General features: G+C 41.2%; 1 protein-coding gene across 1 annotated transcript in view; it reads right to left on the bottom strand.

Annotated features, from left to right (window-relative positions):
* The window catches only part of LOC150081141 (ubiquitin carboxyl-terminal hydrolase 8-like), a 581739-nt gene that overhangs the window by 463021 nt on the left and 92710 nt on the right, over positions 1-26008 (bottom strand). The window lies entirely within an intron of this gene.

Raw genomic sequence — 26008 nt, 5'->3', positions numbered from 1 at the left:
TCACTTAACATTTCTGAAAAGACCAAAACCTATTTTTCAGAAGCAATCATAAACAGTTGATATCTAACAGCCAATCCAAACAGAAATCCAGAGGCAGAAAATTTTCAGGTAAGATGTTAAAAAAAATACTGTACTCATAAATAATCTTATGGTTATATTTTAATATGTGTGTGTTTTCACTGAAATTTCATTTCTATGGCAATATAGGCTTTAAAAACCTGCTTTAATGAAAACCCTGTTTTCCACCTGTTTTTTTGGGGGGGGGGAGAAGGGAAGGGGGAAGAACTGCTGCTATTTGTAAAAAAAAATCCTGCCTTTTGTTTCAATTGGCCAAAAATCTTTTTTTTTTCCTCCTGAAAAACGTAATCTGCAGTGTTTTAAAAGTAAAAACTTGGCAGCTGTACTGCTTTATGGAGCTGAGACACTGGCACTAAAGAAAATAGAATATTAGAATTGAAGCCTTTGAGTTGTAGCCATGGGGGATGCTCGAAAGGATGATCTTGAAAGATGAAATACAAATGAGGAATCATTGAGGACAATAGGAGAAAATCAAAGTATTATAAATGCCATAAGAAAGCAGAAAAAAGAAAACCTAGATTAGTATTTTGGTGCAAGGAAGTCCTGGACTTTTCTGTATGGGGCAAAAAAAAAATAATAATCCACAACAACAGATGGAAGTTTGTCCCAAAAATCAACCACCCATGGCTATAGGCAAACTTCCATACATCTTATTCTGCAACCATCCTTCCTCAATTTGAATTTGTGCTGCCTCATAGGTGCTTATGAGATACTTCCTATTGAGGAAGAATCTCATAAGCACCCATGAGGCAGCACAAACCATTCAAAGCCTTAATCAGATCACCATGCAGGTGCATAGTCTCAAGATGCTGCAATTTGCAGAACTGAAGCCTTTCTTGGTAAAAGCACCCTTTTCTTCCAATCACTAATCTCGCTGCCATTCTCTATAACAAAGTTCCTGTATATCGTTGACAAAACCGCAGGAGCTGTCCTGTTATGAGCTGCATTGCTGAGAACTTCCCCCAGGTCTATTTCATTTTCCACTACCCTGAGTGTAGTACCACACAGTTTATACATTAGTCTGGGGTTACTGCTACCCACATACACTATTTTGCATTTATCAATGTTAAACTTCAATTACCATTTCTCAGCCAATCTACCACACATTTCTGTATCATATTGCAGTAGCATATTCTCATTACTGTCATTAACTATTCTGCCAACCTTGTATCACCTGAAAACTTGGATAATAAGCCTGATATACCTTCATCAATATCATTGGTAAATATAGAAACCAATGATGGGCCCAAGACCACATCTTGGGGAACTCCACTAATAACATTACTCCACGAAGAGCAGTGTCCATTGAATATCACTCTCTGTTTTCTCCCAATCAACCATCCTTTTATCCATTGTAGCAACCTGCCTTTAATGCCATACTGCTGAAACACCAAAATACAAAGGGTACTAGGAAAGTTTTGCAATACAGCTTTGTTTATTTAATTTTTTCAAAGTAATTTCCTCTACATTCAATACACCTCTCCATCCTCCGAAACCAATCTTTAAACCAGTTCTGCCAAGTTTCACTAGGGAGTAAAGCACACTCGTTGTCCCAAGCCCGTAGAAGGTCCTCATCACTGGAAAACCGCCTCCCTTTTAGCTTCATTTTCACATGCGGGAACAGTGCAAAGTCGCAGGGAGCAAGGTCTGGTCTGTAGGGAGGGTGCTCGAGAAGTTTCAGTCCCCTGTCGTCGTCAAATATTCGGTGCAGGCTTTGGCGCAGTGAGCTGCAGCATTTTCGTGATGGAGGTACCAGGTGTCCATTCTTGACTTTGGCCGCAGGTTCTTCATAGATCCAATGACTTTAGGCAGGCATTGTTCAGTATACCACTTAGCTGTGACTGTCTTCTGCGTGTCCAAAACGACACGTTCCACAATTCCACTCGATTTGAAAAATACAGCTATCATTTTCTTCTTTACAGATCGGGATTTTCTGGCAATTACGGGTGTGTCGTCATCATCAAAGACCCAAACTTTGTTTTGAGCCTTGGTCGGCAGATCGTAATAGTACAGCCAAGTCTCGTCACCTGTTACGATGTTGTTCACATACCGAGATTGTCCCTTATCAAACTTTTTTAACATCTCCCGGCACCAAGTCACACGTCGTGTCATCTGCTCTTCAGTCAGTTGATGCGGCACCCAGAGAGAACAAAGTTTCTTCACGTGCAAATGATCTTGCAGAATCGAACGAATTGCTGGTGCATTTAAGCCCAAAGTATCCTCTATCTGTTGGTAGGTCACTCGCCTGTTTTCGTCAAGCATTTTCCTCACAGCAGTAATGTTTTCCTCTGTAACTGACGTTCGTGGCCTTCCCGGCCTCTCAGAATCCTCCAGAGTGAAATTTCCCCTTTGGAATTCTCTATACCACCTGAATATCGTTGTACGATGTGAACAATCATCATCTAGTGCAAGAGTCATTTCTTCTAAGCACTGGTCTATGGTTAAACCACGCACGAAATTATACCGCAAAACTATCCTTATCTCATTTCGTGACCACGATGCCATCGCAAGCACTTTACACTCTCACTACTAATGAATAACTGAGCCCATCGACTTGGCGCGGCGGCTACTATGCACGTATGAACATGTCTCAACATGCAGCAACAAGCAGCTTCCTGTGATTCACTGTTGCGTCATATTGCAAAACTTTCCTAGTACCCTTTGTATAACCAAGAGCATCAGGCCTGGCCAGCCAGCTTAAAAATTCAGCTAGACATATTCAACATGGAAGAACAACAAGATGTGAGGGCTAGGGCATACCCCGTAGGCAACGCACTGCAGTGGACCCTGGCTGTAGTGGAAATAATCAAGGGCAAAAACACAACGCTAGGGCCACCCCAGAAGTTTTAGCATTAGCATTAGTAGAAGCATTTGATGCAAGAAAGCAAGCTTATGCAGCATCAGCCAAAAAAAAAAACCCACTTCCACTTCACCCCTCTGTTCGTTCAAAATACCTGTCCAGCTGAGCCTTAAACTTATTTAGGCTATCAACCTCCACCACAAGGGATGGCAGTCTGTTCCACCAACCAACCACCCGCTGGCTAAAGGCAAATTTCCGCACGTCTATCCTACATCTGTCTTTCCTCAATTTGAATTTATGCCCTCTCAGGTGATTTTTCTGAGCTAGAGGAAGAATCCCATCAGCATTGAGCATGCTTAACCCATTCAAGGCTTTATACACCTCTATCAGATCACCTCGCTGATGCCTAGTCTCCAGACACTAATTTGCAAAACTTAAGCCTTTCTTCGTAAGAGCACCCCTTTGTTCCATTCACTAATCTTGTTGCCCTTCTCTGTACTCGTTCAAGCAGCTCTACATCCTTCTTGAAATGAGGCCTCCAGACCTGTATACAGTACTCTAGGTGTGGCCTGACCATTGCCTTATACAATGGAATAATCACCTCCTTATCCCTGCTGGAAAAATTCCTGTATATCATTGACAATACTCCATGAGCTACTCTTGCAGCCCGTCTGCACTGCTCAGAGAACTTCATATCTGCCTGCACAACCACCCCCAAGTCCCTTTCATTCTCTGCCACTGTCAGTGTAGTACCACAGAGTTGATACGTTGCTCTGGGGTTGCTGTTTCCCATGTGTAGTACTTTACATTTGTCAATGTTAAACTTCATTTGCCACCTCTCAGCCCATCTGCTCAACCTTTCCAGATCCTGTTGCAGCAGCATAGTGACAGTAGTGTCCTTGACAACCCTGCCAACCTTTGTATCGTCTGCAAACTTGGACATTAAGCTTGATGTACCATCATCAATATCATTTATAAATACAGAAAACAATAATGGACCCAACACTGAGCCCTGAGGGACTCCACTAATAACATTAATCCACGATGAGCAGTGTCCATTGATTACCACTCTCTGTCTTCTCCCCCTCAACCACCCCTTTATCCATAGCAGCAATTTGCCTCCAATGTCACACTGCTCCAATTTGTGTAGCAGTCTTCCATGTGCAACAGTATCAAAAGCCTTTCTAAGATCCAAGTATATAATATCAAAGTTATTCCCTGCATCCAGTTCTTTTGTGACTGCATCATAGTATCCAATCAAGTTGGTCAGGCAAGACTTCCCCTTAACAAAACCATGCTGTGTCTGAGCTATAACTGAAGTCTTGTCTAAATGATCCTGCAGTGCTTCTTTAACCAGTGCCTCCATTAATTTTTCTGGAGCAGAAGTTAAGCTCACAGGTCTATAATTACTTGTGTCAGCCTTTGATCCTCCTTTGTGAATTGGGGTCACATTTGCACATTTCCAGTCTATGGGTACCTCCCCTGAGTCCAAGGAAGCTCTCATAATTATGGCTAAGGGTTTGCTTACTTCCTTTGCTGCCTCCTTTAATATAACTGGATAGATCCCATTCACCCCGGGTGCCTTTCTTGTGTTTATCTTCAACAGTTTCTCCTCCACTTTACTCCCAGTTATTTCAAGATTCTGTAACTTACTGCTAAAGTTGAATACACCTCTGGCATTCCCCTTGCTGAATAACTCCTCATGTGTGAATGTCGATGCAAAATACTCATTTAGTTTGTTAGCTACCTGAGCAGGATCATCAACAGTTGACCCATCAATATCAAGTGGACCAATCTGATTCATCCCCTTCCTTTTAGAGTTTCCATGAGTAAAGAACTTTTTGCTGTTTTTCTTTGCATCCCTTGCCAAGGATTTCTCGTAATCTGCCTTCGCCTGCCTAACCTCCTTTGTAACTTGGTTGCATATCAACTTGTATCTATCGTAGGCTTCTCTGTCATGTGTTAATTTGTAAGTATCCCATGCATTTTTCTTCTCTGCCATATGCCTCATTAGTTCATCTGACATCCATTTTGGCATAAACCTTGAACAATATTTCTTAGTTGGTATGTAAAGCCTAGTAGCTTCCAAGATAAGTTCTTTGAATGCTACCCATTTTGAATTTGCTGTTGATAACATCATCAGTTGGTCCCACTGTATAGAATTTAAATACTGTCTCAGTCCATCGTAGTCGCCTTTACGGAAGCAATAACCCTTCCCTTTACCCCTAATGGTAGTTACCTCTTTCAGTAAATCCCACTTCAGCACACTGTGATCACTGCCACCTAGTGGTTCATTTATCTGCAGATTCTTAATGCATGAAGAATCACTGCTGATAATCAAATCAAGAGTATTACTCCCTCTAGTTGCCTCCCGAACATGCTGATGTAGAAAACAATCATCCAATAAATCCACAAAAGCCCTGCTAGTGTGTGAGTAACCAGCCCCCAAATTCCAGTCAATATCTGGGAAAATGAAATCTCCCATTATAAGACTCTCTAATTTACTGGCCCACTCTATTTCCCTGTACAGTTCCTTATTATACTCATCAGAGTCATTAGGCCTATAGCACACTCCTACTCTCAATTTTGATCTCCCAATGCTTATGTCACACCAAACTGATTCAACACTGCACTGTCCAGCGATGTCGACTGGCTTCACTTCCTTGGTTTTTATGTGTTTCTTAACTAATAGCATAACCCCTCCCCCCTTCCTATCCTTTCTGTAGACGTTGTACTCCCCAAATTTCTGCATCCCTTATATCTGTGTGACACCACGTCTCTGATATCCCAACAATATCTGCCTTTGATGTTTTGAGCAATACCTCAAATTCATCAAATTTATTTACTAAACTCCTAGCATTGGTGTACACGCAAGTATACCTGCACCTGTTTCTATTCTTAGCTACCCTAACACAACCCATGTGTTAGGGTAGCTAAGAATAGAAACCACAATGGCTCCCAGCAGTCTCTGAAATACCATGCATCTTGTTTTTCAGGCTTCTGCTCATTCTAATAGAAGCAGTGCAAGAATCTCTTTCACCTCTGCCACTGGCTACTGTCAATCTATTGGTCTTTGTCTCCCCCCAAGCTAGCAGTTTTCCGACCCACCTAACACTGCCTCGATAGCATCAGCAAATATTCTTGCACCCTTTCTATTTAAGTGTATCCCATTCCTGTAGAAGCAATCTCTCCTGTTAACAAGTACAGTACAGGCTGAAAAAAATTCTACCCCTTGAGCCTTGCACAATCTTTCCAGGGCCGAATTGATCGACAAGGCTCTCATCATATACTCCCTCCTATCGTGTCTGGGCAGAATTGCAGACACTTTCAAATTCAACCCTAATTCTCGGCTTTTGTTCAACAGTGACCTGTACTTGTTAAGTAATTCTGCCGGTCTCCTACTCTTAATATTATTAGTGCCAACGTGTACAACTATATCACCTTTTGTGCCCTTAAAAGATGATATTCGTTCTACAACGTCATCAACCTTTGCCCCTGGCAGACATACCCTGGTCCTGTTCCACCTATCTTTTTTACAAAGCATGTTCCCCGTTTCCCTGACAATAGAGTCACCAACAACTACTAGTTCCTTCGGGACCAGCGCATTCTGCCTTGGGGGTTGTCTCTGTATCACGCGATGCCCAAGCTCTGGCGTTGATGTGGGCAGCTGAGAGCTTGATGGGACCCTCAATTTAGTTTCTTCGAGGGCATCCACCCTGTCCTTTAAGCTCTCATATAGGCCCACAAGAATGCCGAGTTGTTGCCTGATATTGATACACTCCTTGCATCGCGCACACACACACAAAGACATCCCCCCCTTGGCAGTATCATGTCCCGTACCCGATTGCTCTGCAAACATCAAGCAAACAGTGCATTTTATAAGGCTGTGAGTCAGAGGACAACTGCCCCCCTCAGTTCTGCTCTGAGCCACAGCACTTCCATTAGCTTGAGCGTTTTGCTTTGCTGCTCTGGTCTGAGTCATGATTCTATTAATTTATTAATTAATTATAATTAATTATGTTAAATATAATTAATCATATTACGTTTGTAATCTAAGTCGTTATATGTATTTATTTAAACGTACAATTAACTGCTAACGAAGTTCAACTAATGCTATCTAGTACGGTGTATAACTATCGTATCACAAGGACGGGAAAGTTACGAACGGTAGCGGAGTTGAAAACACGTGGAAACCCTTACCGATACTTTTATGCAATTACAAGGCCGAGTAAAGAATAAATACACCAAAAGTGATGCATTGCAGCTGGCCCCGGACCAAATATAAGAGGACAAAGGTCAGAGGGGGATCAATTAACGTAGGAACAATGATTGGGAAAGGAATACAACTTGTGGAAGTTATGAAGAAAAGGAAAATCAATGTATTGTGTGTACAGGAAACCAAATGGAGAGGGATGAGGAGTAAAGAACTAGCTGAGGGCTACAAATTAATATACTACGGCACGGAGAATAGGAGGAATGAAGTAGGAGTTGTGGTTGAAGATAACCTAATGGATGCAGTAGTGGACGTGCGCAGGAAAAGTGACTGGCTAATTAAAATTAAACTGTTATTGACTGACAAATGTGTGCTGAATATCATTAGCGGTTACGCCCAACAGGCAAGATGTGATGTAGGAGAGAAGGATACCTTTTATGGGGACGCCTGAAGCAGCACGCCTGAAGAGGAAGGAATTATCACCAGAGCAGACCGGTGATCATTCAATGGACAATGGACATGTGAGCCAGAGAACCCAGGGCTACCTGGAGTCCATGGCAGCTTTGGATGGGGTGATACCCAGTACAAGAAGAGAGAACACCTTATTACATACCATAGTGGTGAACATAGTACCCAAGTCGACTACATGATTTTGAGAGTCAAAAATAAGAAATGGTGCCAAGACTGAAAAGTCTTCCCAGGAGAAAGCTTATTCAATCAACACAGACTTCTGGTATGTGATCTCATTACTGAAGGAACTTGCCAAGGCTATCACAAGATGTTTGAGGAGCACATCAAATGGTTTAGGCTAGAAGAACATGAGCCTAAACTGAGACTGCAGGAGCTGCTCCTACAAGCTTTTATAGAAATCAAGGAGGATCCAAACCTGATGACTGTGGACCAAATATGGAACAAGGCCCAGATAGAGATTATGAAGGGAGGAGAAGAAATTCTAGGGAAGACCAAAGGAGGGAAGAAACTACACAGAGAAACCTGGTGGTGGAGTGAAGAGGTTCATAAGGCACTGAAGGACAAGAAGACAGCTTTTAAAGAATGGCAGAGAGACAAAGCTGATGAAAACAAGAAGGTACAAGGAAAAGAAAAGAAAAGAAAAGACAAGCTAAACATGCAGTAGCTAAAGCCAGGGAGAAAGCTGTGGAAGGATAGTATAACGGTATAAACACCAAGGAAGGGGAATTGAAGATATTCAAGATTGTCAGAATATGGTTCAACAAAGAGCAGACTATAGAAGTAAAAAGAGCAGTAAAAGATCAGATTGGTAAGGTTGTTACAAAAACAGAAGATGTAAACAAGAGATGGAAAAAGTTTTTGGGGGGAACATGAATAGTGAAACAGTTGCTGGAGAAGAACAGGAGCTAGACAGACATGGTGAGGATGTTGAGGATATAAAGGAGAAAGAAGTTCTGCTAGCATTGCATAGTATGAAGTCATGGAAGGCAGCAGGCCCTGCTGCCTTCCATGACTTCATTGATATTTTCATGCCACATTTGATATTTTCAAGGGATTAAGATAGAGAGCCCCATTTATGACGAGGCTAATGAATAAAATAATGAGAGAAGCCAAGGTACCAGATGCTTGGAGGGAGAGACTTATAGTACTGATATATAAAAAAGGAGACATACAAGACTGCAATAACTATAGATCTATCAAACTAATGAGATAGACAATGAAGTGGTTAGAGAGGGTTGTTGAAAGAAGACTGACAGTTAAACTGCAAGGCCAGATTACCAAGAACCAGCTTGGCTTTATGAAGGGGAGAAGCACTACCGATGGAATATTTATAGGAAGGGTCCTGCAAGAGAAGTGCAAGGAGAAAGAGCAAGCTCTCCACTTAGCCTTCATAGACCTAGAAGGATTCTTCTGTGGAAGTATCTCAGAAAGAGATGTGTTCCTAAGCTCTATGTCAAGATTATCCAGAACATGAACAAGGATAGTAGAACTGGAGTATCACTAGTGCAGCTGGAGCTAGTGATGCCTTCACTGTTAATGTCAACTTACAGTAGAGCACTGCCCTTAGTCCGTTTCTTTTCATCATCATAATGGACACACTAACCAGAGACATTCAGAGCAATGGCTCTGACAGTTTACTCATTACAGATGACATCATACTTAGTGGCGAATCACGAGAGAGAGAAAGAGAGTGTGCAACAGAAGCTAGGGAGATGGGTAAGATTTCAAGAGCGGAAAGGTCTAAAAGTCAACAGGAACAAGATAAAACACAAGGAGTGTTTTGGCAACCAAAACAGCTCTCTCAGCATTAGCAACGTACAGCTTAATAGGGTTAATAATTACAAGTACCTAGAGTCAGTGCTAGACACAAATGGCAGCTGTGAACAGGATGTCTAAAGTTGAATAAAATCTGGATGGGTCAAGTGGGGAAAATGTTCGTTGGTTGGTATAGATGTTTCTCGGCACAAGGGCAACTTACGCCAAAATGTGCCTATTCTAATATTTGATAAATGCTGGAAATTCACTTTATTTGACATTAGAAATATTCATATAGTCTGGTTTCTTTAAGATAAGCAAAGAGATCATCCAGATCAGCATTGTTTCCCTAAAGATGAGATAGTGACAAGAGTACTTGGATTTACCTCAGAGAGCGGAAAATATGATTTCTGAACTGAGAAAGAATTCAACAGTCCACAAAAATATTAGCATTCGTAGATGAATACAATGCAAGAAAGCAAGCTTATGCAGAATCAGCCAAAAAAAAAAGAAAGAAAGAAAAAGGGCACAAAAGGTGATATAGTTGCACACGTTGGCACTAATAATATTAAGAGTAGGAGACCGGCAGAATTACTTAACAAGTACAGGTCACTGTTGAACAAAAGCCGAGAATTAGGGTTGAATTTGAAAGTGTCTGCAATTCTGCCCAGACACGATAGGAGGGAGTATATGATGAGAGCCTTGTCGATCAATTCGGCCCTGGAAAGATTGTGCAAGGCTCAAGGGGTAGAATTTTTTTCAGCCTGGCCTGTACTTGTTAACAGGAGAGATTGCTTCTACAGGGATGGGATACACTTAAATAGAAAGGGTGCAAGAATATTTGCTGATGCTATCGAGGCAGTGTTAGGTGGGTCGGAAACCTGCTAACTTGGGGGGAGACAAAGACCAACAGATTGACAGTAGCCAGTGGCAGAGGTGAAAGAGATTCTTGCACTGCTTCTATTAGAATGAGCAGAAGCCTGAAAAACAAGATGCATGGTATTTCAGAGACTGCTGGGAGCCATTGCGGTACAAGTAAACACATGGGTTGTGTTAGGGTAGCTAAGATTAGAAACAGGTGCAGGTATACTTGCGTGTACACCAATGGTAGGAGTTTAGTAAATAAATTTGATGAATTTGAGGTATTGCTCAAAACATCAAAGGCAGATATTGTTGGGATATCAGAGACGTGGTGTCACACAGATATAAGGGATGCAGAACTGCAATTTGGGGTGTACAACGTCTACAGAAAGGATAGACAGGATAGGAAGGGGGGAGGGGTTATGCTATTAGTTAAGAAACACATAAAAACCAAGGAAGTGAAGCCAGTCGACATCGCTGGACAGTGCAGTGTTGAGTCAGTTTGGTGTGACATAAGCATTGGGAGATCAAAATTGAGAGTAGGAGTGTGCTATAGGCCTAATGACTCTGATGAGTATAATAAGGAACTGTACAGGGAAATAGAGTGGGCCAGTAAATCAGAGAGTCTTATAATGGGAGATTTTAATTTCCCAGATATTGACTGGAATTTGGGGGCTGGTTACTCACACACTAGTAGGGCTTTTGTGGATTTATTGGATGATTGTTTTCTACATCAGCATGTTCGGGAGGCAACTAGAGGGAGTAATACTCTTGATTTGATTATCAGCAGTGATTCTTCATGCATTAAGAATCTGCAGATAAATGAACCACTAGGTGGCAGTGATCACAGTGTGCTGAAGTGGGATTTACTCAAAGAGGTAACTACCATTAGGAGTAAAGGGAAGGGTTATTGCTTCCGTAAAGGCGACTACGATGGACTGAGACAGTATTTAAATTCTATACAGTGGGACCAACTGATGATGTTACCAACAGCAAATTCAAAATGGGAAGCATTCAAAGAATTTATCTTGGAAGCTACTAGGCTTTACAAACCAACTAAGAAATATTGTTCAAGGTTTAGGCCAAAATGGATGTCAGATGAACTAATGAGGCATATGGCAGAGAAGAAAAATGCATGGGATACTTACAAATTAACACATGACATAGAAGCCTATGATAGATACAAGTTGATATGCAACCAAGTTACAAAGGAGGTTAGGCAGGCGAAGGCAGATTACGAGAAATCCTTGGCAAGGGATGCAAAGAAAAACAGCAAAGAGTTCTTTACTTATGTAAACTCTAGAAGGAAGGGGATGACTCAGATTGGTCCACTTGATATTGATGGGTCAACTGTTGATGATCCTGCTCAGGTAGCTAACAAACTAAATGAATATTTTGCATCGACATTCACACATGAGGAGTTATTCAGCAAGGGGAAGGCCAGAGGTGTATTCAACTCTAGCAGTAAGCTACAGAATCTTGAAATAACTGGGAGTAAAGTGGAGGAGAAACTGTTGAAGATAAACACAAGAAAGGCACCCGGGGTGGATGGGATCTATCCAGTTATATTAAAGGAGGCAGCAAAGGAAGTAAGCAAACCCTTGGCCATAGTTATGAGAGCTTCCTTGGACTCAGGGGAGGTACCCATGGACTGGAAATGTGCAAATGTGACCCCAATTCACAAAGGAGGATCAAATGCTGAAACAAGTAATTATAGACCTGTGAGCTTAACTTCTGTTCCAGGAAAATTAATGGAGGCACTGGTTAAAGAAGCACTGCAGGATCATTTAGACAAGACTTCAGTTATAGCTCAGACACAGCATGGTTTTGTTAAGGGGAAGTCTTGCCTGACCAACTTGATTGGATACTATGATGCAGTCACAAAAGAGCTGGATGCAGGAAATAACTTTGATATTATATACTTGGATCTTAGAAAGGCTTTTGATACTGTTGCACATGGAAGACTGCTACACAAATTGGAGCAGTGTGACATTGGAGGCAAATTGCTGCTATGGATAAAGGGGTGGTTGAGGGGGAGAAGACAGAGAGTGGTAATCAATGGACACTGCTCATCGTGGACTGATGTTATTAGTGGAGTCCCTCAGGGCTCAGTGTTGGGTCCATTGTTGTTTTCTGTATTTATAAATGATATTGATGATGGTATATCAAGCTTAATGTCCAAGTTTGCAGATGATACAAAGGTTGGCAGGGTTGTCAAGGACACTACTGACACTATGCTGCTGCAACAGGATCTGGAAAGGTTGAGCAGATGGGCTGAGAGGTGGCAAATGAAGTTTAACATTGACAAATGTAAAGTACTACACATGGGAAACAGCAACCCCAGAGCAACGTATCAACTCTGTGGTACTACACTGACAGTGGTAGAGAATGAAAGGGACTTGGGGGTGATTGTGCAGGCAGATATGAAGTTCTCTGAGCAGTGCAGACGGGCTGCAAGAGTAGCTCATGGAGTATTGTCAATGATATACAGGAATTTTTCCAGCAGGGATAAGGAGGTGATTATTCCATTGTATAAGGCAATGGTCAGGCCACACCTAGAGTACTGTATACAGGTCTGGAGGCCTCATTTCAAGAAGGATGTAGAGCTGCTGGAACGAGTACAGAGAAGGGCAACAAGATTAGTGAATGGAACAAAGGGGTGCTCTTACGAAGAAAGGCTTAAGTTTTGCAAATTACAGTGTCTGGAGACTAGGCACCAGCGAGGTGATCTGATAGAGGTGTATAAAGCCTTGAATGGTTTAAGCATGCTCAATGCTGATGGGATTCTTCCTCTAGCTCAGAAAAATCACCTGAGAGGGCATAAATTCAAATTGAGGAAAGACAGATGTAGGATAGACGTGCGGAAATTTGCCTTTAGCCAGCGGGTGGTTGGTTGGTGGAACAGACTGCCATCCCTTGTGGTGGAGGTTGATAGCCTAAATAAGTTTAAGGCTCAGCTGGACAGGTATTTTGAACGAACAGAGGGGTGAAGTGGAAGTGGGTTTTTTTTTTTTTTTTTTTGGCTGATGCTGCATAAGCTTGCTTTCTTGCATCAAATGCCTCTACTAATGCTAATGCTAAAAAGCCCTCCCATTTCACTCATCTATTCACTCCAAATTGCTTGCCAGTTCAGCTTTAAATTTATTTAAGCTATCAACTTCAAAAAACAAAAGATGGAAGTCTGTTCAGCAACAACCACCTGCTGGCTAAAGGCAAATTTATGCATATTTATTTTACAACTGTCTTTCCTCAGTTTGAATTTATGCACCGCCTCAGGTTCTTAATCTGAGTAAGAGGAAGAATCCCATCAGCATTTGGTTTCCTCAACCTGTTCAATGCCTTATACACCTCAATCAGATCAACTCGCAGGTGCCTACTCTCCAAGCGCTGCAATTTGCAGAACTTAAGCCTATCTTGATAAGAGCACCCATTTGTTCCTTTTGCCAATCTTTTTGTCCTACTTTGCACTCATTCTAGCAACTATACATTGTTCCTAAAATGAGGCCTCCAGATCTGTACACAGTATTCAAGGTGTGTCTTGACCATTGCCTTGTACAATGGGATAATCACCTCCTTGTCCCTGCTAGCAAAATTCCTATATATCATTGACAAAACTTCAGGTGCAGATGACCTACTCTGCAGCCCATCTGCACTGCTCAGAAAACTTCATATCTTACAGCACAATTACCCTCAGGTCTCTTTAACTCTCCATTTCCCTGAGTGTAGTACCATACGGTTGATACGTTTCTCTTGGGTTACTCATATGCAGTACTATGCATTTGTCAATGGTAAACTTTAGTTGCCACTTCTCAGCACATTTGCCCAAGTGTTAATGACAGTAAAGACAGTTGTAGTAGCATACTGTCTTTACTGTGATCAACAAACCTGCCAGCCTTTGTATCATCTGCAAACTTGGACATTGGGGACCCTTCGATTACACAATTCACAAAGGGGGATCGAAAGGTGACACAAGTAATTACAGACCAGTTAGTTTAACTTCTTTTCTGGGTAAAATAATGGAGTCACTGGTTAAAGATGCATTGCAGGATCATCTAGACAAGACTGCAGCAATAATTCGGACACAGCATGGGTTTGTTAAGGGAAATTCTCGTCTGACAAATCTGATAGGATATTATGATATGGTTACAAAGGAACTGGATGCAAAAAATAATTTTGATATCATATATTTGGATTTCAGGAAAGCTTTTGACACTGTTGCGCATGGAAGACTATTGTACAAATTGGAGCAGAATGGCATTAAGAGTAAGTTGCTACAATGGATAAAAGGATGGTTGAGTGGGAGAAGACAGAGGATGGTAATTAATGGGTGCTGCTCTTCATGGACTAATGTTATTAGTGGAATCCCACAGGGTTCGGTGTTGGATCCTCTGCTGTTTTGTATATTTATCATTGATATTGATGAAGGTATATCAGGCTTAGTGCCGAAGTTTGCAGATGATACAAAGGTTGGCAGAGTTGTTAATGAAAGTAATGGCAGTGTGCTACTGCAACAGGATCTAGATAATTTGGGCAGATGGGCTAAGAAGTGGCAACTGAAGTTAAACATTGACAAATGCAAAATACTGCATATGGGTAGAAGTAACCCCAGAGAAACGTACCAACTGTGTGGTACTACACTTAAGGTGGTAGAAAATGAAAAAGACCTGGGAGTAATTGTGCAGTCAGATATGAAGTTTTCTGAGCAATGCAGACATGCGCCAGGGCAGGTCATGGAGTTTTGCTAGCAGGGAAAAGGAGGTGATTGTCCCTCTGTATAAGGCAATGGTCAGACCATGCCTTGAGTACTGCGTACAGGTCTGGAGGCCTCATTTTAGGAAGTATGTAGATTTGCTTGAGCGTGTACAGAGAAGGGCAACAAGATTGGTGAGGGGAATGAAGGGATCCTCTTACCGAAAGAAGCTTAAGTTCAAGAAATTGCAGTGGCTGGAGACTAGGCACCTGCGCGGTGATCTGATTGAGGTATATAAGGCCTTGAATGGGTTGAGCATGGTGAATTCTGATGGGATTCTTCCACTTGTTAAGATTACGAACCTAAGAGGGGCATAAATTCAAATTAAGAAAAGACAGACGTAGAATAGATGTGAAGAAATCTGCCTTTAGCCAGTGGGTGGTTAATTGCTGTAACAAACTTCCATCTCTCGTTCTGGAAGTTGACAGGTTAAATAAATTTAAGGAGGAACTGGACAGGCATTTGGAGGGAATGGTGTGATTTTTTTTTTTTTTTTTTTTGCCTGATGCTACACAAGCTCATACACTTGCTTTCTTGCATCACATGCCACTACTACTACTATTAAGTCTGATATACCTTCATCAATATCATGGATTAATAAACAAAACAACAATGGGCCCAGCACCAAACCCTGAGGAACTCCACTAATAACATTAGTCCACGAAGAGCAGAGTCCACTGATTACCACTCTCTGTCGTCTCCCACTGAACCATCCCTTTATCCATTGTAGCAACTTTTCCTTAATGCCATACCACTCCAATTTGCACAGCAGTCTTCCATGTGCAACAGTATAAAAAGCTTTCCTGAAATCTGAGTATATGATATTAAAATTATTTTGTGCATCCAGTTCCTTTGTGACCACATCATAGCATCCAATCAAACTGATCAGACAAGGCCTCCCTTTAACAAACCGATGCCTTGTCTTAACTACTACTGCAGCCTTGTCTAGATGATCTTGCAATGCTTCTTTAAACACAGACACCATTATTTTCCCGTGAAAACAAGTTAAACTAACAGGTTTATAGTTACTTGTGTCACCTTTTGAACCACCTTTGTGAATTGGAGGAACATTGGCACACCTCCAGTCAATGGAGACCTCCCCTGAGTATAAGGAAGCTCTCATAATTATGGCTACTTCCTTTGTTGCCTCCTTTAATATAACTGGATAGATCCCATCCACCCAGGTACCTTCCTTACATTTAACTTCAACAATTTCTCCTCCACTTTGCTCTCAGTTATTACAAAATCACTTAGCTCTCTGACAGAGTTTGATAAGTTTCTGGCATTCCTCTCCTTGAATAACTCCTCATGTGTGAATGTAGATTCAAAATACTCATTCAGTTTATCAGCTACTTGAGCATGATCAAACCATCTATGTTAAGTGGACCAATCTGATTCATTCCTTTTCTTTTAAAGTTTAAATAAAGTACTCTTTGCTGTTTTTCTTTGCATTCTTTGCCAAAGATTTCTTGTACTCTGCCCTTGCCTGCCTAACCTCCTTTGTGATTTATTACAGACTAGCTTATATCTGCCATAGGTTTCTGTATTGTCTGATAATTTATATTTATCCCATGCATTTTTCTTCTCTGTCACAAGCCTCTAATTCATCTGACATCCATTTAGGCCTAAACCTTGAACAGTATTTCTTAGTTCGTAAGAAAACCTAGTACCCTCCAAGATTAAGTCCCTGAAAGGCTTCCCCTTTAGAATTCACTGTTGGTAACATCAGTTGATTCAACTGTAAAGAATTAAAAAATTTTCTGAGACCACCTTTACGAAAGCAAAATCCCATCCCTTTACCCTTCGTGGTAGTTACATCTATAAGTAAATCTCACATAAGTACACTGTGATCACTGCCACCCAGTTGTTTTTTTTATCTGCTAATTCTTAATGCATGAATAATCACTGCTGATAATCAGATCAAGAGTATTATCCCTCTGGTTACCTCTCGAACATGTTGCAGTAAAAAACAGTCATCCAATAAATCCACAAAAGTCTTGCTAGTGTGCGAGTGACCAACCCACAAGTTCCAATCAATATCTGGAAAGTTAAAATCCCCCATTACACCAGTAAATAGTGTACCAGTAAATCAGAATCCCCCACATTCTGATTTACTGGTACACTATTCATTCCGATTCATTAGGCCTATAACACACACACCTACTCTCATTTTCACTTTTCCAGTACTTATGTCACACCACACTGACTCAACATCGCATTGTCCACTAATGTCAACTGGATGCACTTCCTTAGATTTTGTGTGTTTCTTAACAAACAGCATAACTCCTTCTCTCCCCCATCTATCCTTTCTATATCTCAATTTTTGTCAACATTGACCTGTACTTGCTAATTAAATCTGCAGATCTCTTAATCTTAAGGTCAATAGTGTCAACATGTACAACATCACCTTTTGTGCCTTTAAAAGATGATATCTTCTCTACAACGACATCAACTTTTGCCCCTGGGAGTCATACCCTGGTCCTGTTCCACCTATCCTTTTTGCATAATATATTCTACGTCTCCCTGACAATAGAGTCACCAACAATAACTAGTTCCTGTGCGACCAGCATATTCTGCTTTGGAGAATGCCTCTGTGTTACCTGCTGCACAGAAGTAAGATCTGTGTTAAGTTAGCATTAGCATTAGTAGAGGCATATGATGCAAGAAAGCAAGCTTTCGCAGCATCAGCCAACAAAAAAAAAAAAAAAACACTTCCACTTCATCAATTGATGCATTCGAAATACCTGTCCAGCTGAGCCTTAAATTTACTTAGGCTATCAACTTCCACGGCAAGCAATGGAAGTCTGTTCCACCAACCAACTACCCACTGGCTAAAGGCAAATTTCTGTACGTCTATCCTACATCTGTATTTCCTCAATTGGAATTTATGCCCTCTCAGGTGATTATTCTGAGAAAGAGGAAGAATCCCGTCAGCATTGAGCATGCTCAAACCATTCAAGGCTTTACACACCTCCATCAGATAACCTCGCTGGAGCCTACTCTCAAGACACTGCAATTTGCAAAACTTAAGCCTTTCTTCATAGGAGCACCCCTTTGTTCCATTCACTAATCTTGTTGCCCTTCTCTGTACTCGTTCCAGCAGCTCTACATCCTTCTTGAAATGAGGCCTCCAGACTGTATACAGTAATCAAGGTATGGCCTGACCATTGCCTCATACAACGAAATAATCACCTCCTTATCCCTGCTAGAAAAATTCCTGTATATCATTGACAAGACACCATGGGCTACTCTTGCAGCCCTTCTGCACTGTTCAAAGAACTTCATATCTGCCTGCACAATTTCCCCCAGGTCCTTTTCATTCTCTAACACTGTCAGTGTAGTACCACAGAGTTGATACGTTGCTCTGGGGTTACTATTTCCCATATGTAGTACTTTACATTTGTCAATGTTAAACTTCATTTGCAACCTCTCAGCCCATCTGCTCAACCTTTCCAGATCCGGTTGTAGCAGCATAGCATCAGTAGTGTCCTTAACAACCCTGCCAACCTTTGTATTGTCTGCAAACTTGAATATTAAGCTTGATATACCATCATCAATACCATTTATAAATACAGAAAACAACAATGGACACAACACTGAACCCTGAGGGACTTCATTGATAACATTAGTCCACAATGAGCAGTGTCCATTGATTACCACTCTCTGTCTTCTCCCCCTCAACCACCCCTTTATCCATAGCAGCAATTTGCCTCCAATGCCACACTGCTCCAATTTGTGCAGCATTCTTCCATGTGCAAGAGTATCAAAAGCCTTTCTAAGATCCAAGTACATAATATCAAAGTTACTCCCTGCATCCAGTTCTTTTGTGAATGCATCATAGTATCGAATCAAATTGGTCAGGCAAGACTTCCCCTTAACAAAACCATGCTGTGTCCGAGTTATAACTTGAGGAACTCCACTAATGTTATTAGTGGAGTTCCTCAAGGTTCAGTGTTGGGTCCGTTGTTGTTTTCGGTGTTTATGAATGATATTGATGATGGGATATCAAGTTTAATGTCCAAGTTTGCAGATGATACAAAGGTTGGCAGGGTCGTTAAGGACAATACTGACGCTATGCTGCTGCAACAGGATCTGGACAGGTTGAACAGATGGGCTGAGAGGTGGCAAATGAGGTTTAACATCGACAAATGTAAAGTGCTGCATATGGGAAACAGTAACCCCAGAGCAACGTATCAACTCTGCGGTACTACACTGACAGTGGTGGAGAATGAAAAGGACCTGGGGGTAATTGTGCAGGCAGATATGAAGTTCTCTGAGCAGTGCAGACGAGCTGCAAGAGTAGCTCATGGTGTCTTGTCAATGATATACAGGAATTTTTCTAGCAGGGATAAGGAGGTGATTATTCCCTTGTATAAGGCAATGGTAAGGCCACATCTTGAGTACTGTATACAGGTGTGGAGGCCTCATTTCAAGAAGGATGTAGAGCTGCTGGAACGGGTTCAGAGAAGGGCAACAAGATTAGTAAATGGAACAAAGGGTTGCTCTTACGAAGAAAGGCTTAAGTTTTGCAAATTACAGAGTCTGGAGACTAGGCACCGGCGAGGTGATCTGATAGAGGTGTATAAGGCTTTGAATGGTTTGAGCATGCTCAATGCCAATGGGATTCTTCATCTTTCTCAGAATAATCACCTCAGAGGGCATAAATTCAAATTGAGGAAGGACGGATGTCGGATAGATGTGCGGAAATTTGCCTTTGGCCAGCGGGTGGTTGGTTGGTGGAACCGACTTCCATCACTGGTTGTTGAAGTTGATAGCCTAAACAAATTTAAAGCTCAACTGGACAGGTATTTCGAACAAACGGAGGGGTGAAATGGGAGTGGGTTTTTTTTTTTTTTTTTGGCTGATGCTGAATAAGCTTGCTTTCTTGCATCATATGCCTCTGCTAATGCTAATGCTAAATGCTAAACTAAAGTCTTGTCTAGATGATCCTGCAGTGCTTCTTTAACCAGTGCCTCCATTAATTTTCCAGGAACAGAAGTTAAACTCACAGGTCTATAATTACTTGTGTCAGCCATTTATCCTCCTTTGTGAATTGGGGTCACATTTGCACATTTCCAGTCTGCGGGTACCTCCCCTGAGTCCAAGGAAGCTGTCATAATTATGGTCAAGGGTTTGCTTACTTCCTTTGCTGCCTCCTTTAATATAACTGGATAGATCCCAACCACCCCAGGTGCCTTTCTTGTGTTTATCTTCAACAATTTCTCCTGCACTTTACTCTCAGTTATTACAAGATTCTCTAGCTTACTGCCAGAGTTCAGTACACCTCTGGCATTCCCCTCGCTGAATAACTCCTCATCTGTGAATGTCGATGCAAAATTTTCATTTAGTTTGTTAGCTACCTGAGCAGGATCATCAACAGATGACCAATCGATATCAAGTGGACCAATCTGATTCATCCCCTTCCTTCTAGAGTTTACACAAGTAAAGAACTCTTTGCTGTTTTTCTTTGCATCCCTTGCCAAAGATTTCTCATAATCTGCCTTTGCCTGCCTAACCTCCTTTGTAACTTGGTTACAGATCAACTTGTATCTATCATAGGCTTCTGTGTCAAGTGTTAATTTATATGTATCCGATGCATTTTTCTTCTCTGTCATTCATATGTCTCATTAGTTCATCTGACATCCATTTAGGCCTAAACCTTGAAAAATATTTATTAGTTGGTATGTAAAGCTTAGTAGCTTCCAAGATAAGTTCTTTGAATGCTTCCCATTTTGAATTTGCTGTTATTAACACCTTCAGGTGGTCCCCACTGTATAGAATTTAAATACTGTCTCAGACCATCGTAGTCGCCTTTACGAAAGCAATAACCCTTCCCTTTACCCCTGATGGTAGTTACCTCTTTGAGTAAATCCCACTTCAGCACACTGTGATCACTGCCACCTAGTGATTCCTTTATCTGCAGATTCTTAATGCACGAAGAATCACTACTGATAATCAAATCAAGATTATTACACCCTCTATTTGCCTCCTGAACATGCTGATGTAGAAAACAATCATCCAATAAATCCACAAAAGCCTTGCTAGCGTGTGAGTGATCAACCCACAAATTCCAGTCAATATCTGGGAAATTAAAATCCCCCATTATAAGACTCTCTGATTTACTGGCCCACTCTATTTCCCTGTACAGTTTCTTATTATACTCATCAGAGTCATTAGGCCTATAGCACACTCCTACTCTTAATTTTGATCTCCCAATGCTTATGTCACACCAGACTGACTCGACACTGCACTGCACTGCACTGTCCAGCGATGTCGACTGGCTTCACTTCCTTGGTTTTTATGTGTTTCTTAACTAATAGCATAACCCCTCCCCCCTTCCTTTCCTGTCTATCCTTTCTGTAGACGTTGTACTCCCCAAATTGCAGTTCTGCATCCCTTATATCTGTGTGACACCACGTCTCTGATATCCCAACAATATCTGCCTTTGATGCTTTGAGCAATACCTCAAATTCATCAAATGTATTTACCAAACCCATAGCATTGCTGTACACAAAAGTATACATGCATCTGTTTCTATTCTTAGCTACCCTAACACAATCCATGTGTTTACTTGTACTGCAAGGACTCCCAGCTGCCTCTGAAATATCCTGTATCTTGTTTTTCAGGCTTCTGCTCATTCCAATAGAAGCAGTGCAAGAATCACTTTCACCTCTGCCAGTGGCTACTGTTAATCTATTAGTCTTTGTATCTCCCCCCCCACAAGCTAGCAGTTTTCCGACCCACCTAACACTTCCTCGATACCATCAGCAAATATTCTTGCACCCTTTCTATTTAAGTGTATCCAATCCCTGTAGAAGCAGTCTCTCCTGTTAACATGTACAGTCCAGGCTGAAAAAAATTCTACCCCTTGAACCTTGCACAATCATCAGCCAAATTGTTAAGTAATTCTGCCAGTCTACTACTTTTGATATCATCAGTGCCAACGTGTAAAACTATATCACCTTTTGTGCCCTCAAAAGATGATATCCGCTCTATAACGTCATCAACCTTTGCCCCTGGCAGACATACCCTGGTCCTGTTCCACCTATCCTTTTTACAAAGCATGTTCCCCATTTCCTTGACAATAGAGTCACCCACAACTACTACTGTTGGGCAAATGAGTCCTTGGCGGGCCTCTCATATTATTTTATGATTCTTAGAGGGCATCCTAACACCTCAAACTCTAATAGATGCCCATCAGAATGCTGAGTTGGCGCCTAATTTCTTGACACTCTAGGCACCTAGCACACAAAGCGAGATCCTCCTTGGCATGTCCTGTTCCCACAATGTCCGCAAAAATTTCACATATCACACATTTTTTTGAGACTGTGATGTGTTAAAGAATCACCCCCCTTCGTTTCTCCCCAAGCCACTGCACTCCTGCTACTCCGTGATCTTTTGCTTTGCAGCTCTAGTCTGGGTCATGATTTCAGTTTATATACATTTTAATTAACAATGAAATGTAATAAGATTAATAAATTTTATTGATTAATTGATAATGCATACTAAGCTAATAAATTCCTAAAACAGTGATACGTATTACGCATCAACACTGGTGTTCGCAGAAAGTGCATCACCTAGGAATTTCACATTTATAAACCTTTTTCGGGATGGACGGTACGTTACATTAATGACTAGCAACACAAATAGAAATATAAACAAAAGATATTTATTAATAGATAAGGCAAAGCTAAGTAATATTTGACAGGTGCTCTCAAAATATTCCAAAATGAGCATTTCAAACCGTTATACAACAGTTTTGGTAAACACGACAATTATGGCTGAAATAGTAGTAGTAGTAGTACTAGTGGTATATGATGCAAGAAAGCAAGTGTATGAACTTATGCAGCATCAGCCAAAAAAAAAAAAAAAAAAAAAAATCACACCATTCCCTCCAAATGCCTGTCCAGTTCCTCCTTAAATTTATTTAACCTATCAACTTCCACAACGAGAGATGGAAGTTGGTTCCAGCAATTAACCACCCGCTGGCTAAAGGCAAATTTCCGCACATCTATTCTACATCTGTCTTTTCTTAATCTGAATTTATGCCCCCTTAAGTTCGTAATCTGAACAAGTGGAAGGATCCCATCAGAATTCAGCATGCTCAACCCATTCAAGGCCTTATACACCTCGATCAGATCACCGCGCAGGTGCCTAGTCTCCAGCCACTGCAATTTTCAGAACTTAAGCCTCTCTTGGTAAGAGGATCCCTTCATTCCCCTCACCAATCTTGTTGCCCTTCTCTGTACACGCTCAAGTAAATCTACATCCTTCCTAAAATGAGGCCTCCAGACCTGTACGCAGTATTCAAGGCGTGGCCTGACCATTGCCTTGTACAGAAGGACAATCACCTCCTTCTCCCAGCCAGCAAAATTCCTATATATCATTGACAAAACCCCATGACCTGCCCTGGCAGCCTGTCTGCATTGCTCAGAAAACTTCATATCTGACTGCACAATTACTTCCAGGTCTTTTTCATTTTCTACCACCTTAAGTGTAGTACCACACAGTTGGTACGTTTCTCTGGGGTTACTTCTACCCATATGCAGTACTTTGCATTTGTCAAGGTTAAAATTCAGTTGCCACTTCTTAGCCCATCTGCCCAAATTATCTAGATCCTGTTGCAGTAGCACAATGCCATTACTGTCATTAACAACCCTGCCAACCTTTGTATCATCTGCAAACTTCAAGATTAAACCTGATATACCTTCATCAATATCATTGATAAATATACAAAACAACAGTGGATCTAACACCGAAACCTGTGGGACTCCACTAATAACCTTAGTCCACGAAGAGCAGCACCCATTGATTACCACCCTCTGTCTTCTCTCACTCAACCATCCCTCTATCCATTGTAGCAACTTACCCTTAATACCATTCTGCTCCAATTAGTACAATAGTCTTCCATGCGCAACAGTGTCAAAAGCTTTCCTGAAATCCAAATATATGATATCAAAATTATTTTTTGCATCCAATTCCTTTGTAACCACATCATAATATCCTATCAAATTTGTCAGACAAGACTTTCCCTTAACAAACTCATGCTGTGTCTGAATTATTGCTGCAGTCTTATCTAGATGATCCTGCAATGCATCTTTAACCAGTGACTCCATTATTTTACCCGGAACAGAAGTTAAACTAACTGGTCTGTAATTACTCGTGTCACCCTTCGATCCCCCTTTGTGAATTGGGTATACATTTGCACATCTCCAGTCCGTGGGAACCTCCCCTGAGTCCAAGGATGCCGTCTCCTTTAATATAACTGGATAGATCCCATCCACCGCAGGTGCTTTTCTTATGTTAACTTCAACAATTTCTCCTCCACTTTGCTTTCAGTTATTACAATATCATTAAGTATCCTGCTACAATTTGATAACCTTCTGCCATTTTCAAACCTTAATAATTCTTCAAGTGTGAATGTAGATGCAAAATACTCATTCAGTTTGTTTGCTATCTGAGCAGGATCATCAACAGTCGAACCATCGATGTCAAGTGGACCAATCAGATTCATCCCCTTCCTTTTAGAGTTTATATAAGTAAAGAAATCCTTGCTGTTTTTCTTAGCATCTTTTGCCAAGGATTTCTCGTAATCTGTCTTCGCCTGCCTAACCTCCTTTGTGAGGTTAGGATTTTTTGATTACAGACAAGCTGATATCTGATAGCTGATACTTTGATTACAGACTAGCTGATATCTGCCATAGGCTTCTGAGTCGCTTGATAATTTATATGCATCCCATGCATTTTTCTTCTCTGTTACCAGTCTCAATAGTTCATTTGATAACCATTTAGGCCTAAACCTTGAACAATATTTCTTAATAGGTATGAAACTTTTAGTAGCATCCACGATTAATTCCTTGAATGCTGCCCACTTAGAATTTACTGTTGGTAACATCGTCAGTTGATCCCACTGTTATCAGAATCCCTCAATTTGCTTCAGTTTATCATTTTAAATGGAAAACAAAATGAAAAGTTCAGCAGGTGCAAACTAATATTTAGTTGAACGACCTCTGGCCCTGATTACGGCGGCACACCATCAAGGCATTGGCAAGTTCAATTTCTAAAGATAATCAACTGATAGTTCTGGTTCCAAACACAAATTATCAAGTATGGCAGAGAAGAAAAATGCATGGGATACTTACAAATTAACACATGACACAGAAGCCTATGATAGATACAAGTTGATATGCAACCAAGTTACAAAGGAGGTCAGGCAGGTGAAGGCAGATTACGAGAAATCCTTGGCAAGGGATGCAAAGAAAAACAGCAAAGAGTTCTTTACTTATGTAAACTCTAGAAGGAAGGGGATGAATCAGATTGGTCCACTTGATATTGATGGGTCAACTGTTGATGATCCTGCTCAGGTAGCTAACAAACTAAATGAATATTTTGCATCGACATTCACACATGAGGAGTTATTCAGCAAGGGGAATGCCAGAGGTGTATTCAACTCTAGCAGTAAGCTACAGAATCTTGAAATAACTGGGAGTAAAGTGGAGGAGAAACTGTTGAAGATAAACACAAGAAAGGCACCCGGGGTGGATGGGATCTATCCAGTTATATTATAGGAGGCAGCAAAGGAAGTAAGCAAACCCTTAGCCATAGTTATGAGAGCTTCCTTGGACTCAGGGGAGGTACCCATGGACTGGAAATGTGCAAATGTGACCCCAATTCACAAAGGAGGATCAAAGGCTGAAACAAGTAATTATAGACCTGTGAGCTTAACTTCTGTTCCAGGAAAATTAATGGAGGCACTGGTTAAAGAAGCACTGCAGGATCATTTAGACAAGACTTCAGTTATAGCTCAGACACAGCATGGTTTTGTTAAGGGGAAGTCTTGCCTGACCAACTTGATTGGATACTATGATGCAGTCACAAAAGAGCTGGATGCAGGGAATAACTTTGATATTATATACTTGGATCTTAGAAAGGCTTTTGATACTGTTGCACATGGAAGACTGCTACACAAATTGGAGCAGTGTGACATTGGAGGCAAATTGCTGCTATGGATAAAGGGGTGGTTGAGGGGGAGAAGACAGAGAGTGGTAATCAATGGACACTGCTCATCGTGGACTGATGT

This window comes from Mastigoproctus giganteus, chromosome 9 (genome assembly GCF_048544385.1).
Source record: "Mastigoproctus giganteus isolate SK-2022 chromosome 9, ASM4854438v1, whole genome shotgun sequence".
In the NCBI taxonomy this organism is placed as follows: domain Eukaryota; kingdom Metazoa; phylum Arthropoda; class Arachnida; order Uropygi; family Thelyphonidae; genus Mastigoproctus; species Mastigoproctus giganteus.
The sequence above is the reverse complement of the archived record's forward strand: the minus strand, read 5'-3'. Positions and strand labels throughout refer to the sequence as shown.